Source organism: Myotis nattereri, assembly GCF_964212035.1.
Source record: "Myotis nattereri genome assembly, chromosome: 16".
Lineage (NCBI taxonomy): Eukaryota > Metazoa > Chordata > Mammalia > Chiroptera > Vespertilionidae > Myotis > Myotis nattereri.
The window spans coordinates 36,078,969-36,080,457 of record NC_138091.1 but is presented as its reverse complement, the minus strand read 5'-3'; positions in this window follow the sequence as shown (position 1 = coordinate 36,080,457).

Below are 1,489 nucleotides of genomic sequence, written 5' to 3'. Positions count from 1 at the left end.
TTTTTAAAATGTAATGAAGGCTCTTGATTTTAAAAAATCTTCTAAATTTTATTTACTCCTCTTAAAGGAAGCTAGAATTTCGGGGAATCAAGATCAATAATAGAATGTGAGAGTTGGAGGTTTTTATTTAGTTAAAAAAAGTCTCATTTTATAGATAAAGGAACAGGAGAATAATTTGCTTAAGGCTGGAGACAAGAACCACAAGATTTTAAATAATCATTCTGCATTCTACCTCAGTGGAAGACTTGCTCTGGCCAAGTTTTCTGCCCCGGGGTTAATTCTTTTGCATTTAAACTAGGACTGTTAGAATAGTTTGGAATGTGTGGGGTGGAAGGGGAACTAGTTGGGACTTCTGGAATTCAGTTTCCGGTCTTCCGAAGATTTCGAAGTGATACCTATGTGGACGAAAGGGGCCACATGCTGACCTGACAAGCTCAGGAGAGGCTTGCATGGCAGTTTTGCCACAAAGGATGGTCTGAAATTAAACTTTAATTAAAAGCAGTTATGGTGGGCAGTTGCGTCCTAAGCCGATATCTTCACTGATAAGGTCAACCTTTACTGTAACTCAGCCTATCTGTCTTTTTGCATCTATGACAACATGTCCTTGGGATGTCTGGGTAACTTGTGACTTCCCTTTTTATGGAGCCCCTGGGGCACAGCCAGGTGTGCTGGGTCCCAGGACAGATACCACAAATTCCTTCATCATCATGTTAATTGTTCCTGCACCCACCTAAGTATGTGTCCATCATTTTACTTTTTATCCTATCACAGAGGTCCCCCCCCCACCCCCTTCGCTTAATCCCACCTCCTTAAATCTGTCACCAATGAATTTCATGTATAAATACGGATGTAACCCTGCAATTCTCCGGAACACTATCGCAATTCGTTGAGGTTCTGCTTCCCGGCATATGTCGACAGTTTGGCTCAAATAAACTCACAAAAATTCTTCACAGGTTTCAATGGTTTTTTTACGTTAACACCTATCGCCTTTGTCAGCGTTTCCTTATTTTAAATGGACTCCAGTCAATAAATATTTCTTGACTGCCTAACGTGTAGAGCGCATGAGGATTGTATTTTCACAATAAACTAAAGAGGAGCCTGCCCCTCAAATATTTGACTGATAAACTGGTACCTTGCATGGGTACATGTTACTATAGGGAAAGTTCTCTCTTGGCTAGACGAATGGACGGGTTCATTATCTGCTTTAACTCCTCCGTCGCTAACAGTTCCTTGCATTACCTAGAACAGAGGCTAAGACGCACGGTGGAATCAGTCCTTTTTTACGTAGATTTTCAAATTATGCCAGGCCCTTTCTGCCGAGTGATGGCGAAGGCACTTCAGGTTTCCAAGCTTTCGCGGCTGTCTGGAGCTGCTGCAGACCACCAAGACGGGTCCTGGGCCCGCGCCTTCCCAGCTCCGGCGCCGAGCGCGCCTGCGCGCCGCAGCCCCTTTGTTGCTGGGGCCGGGCGGCTGCGCCTGCGCGCTGGGC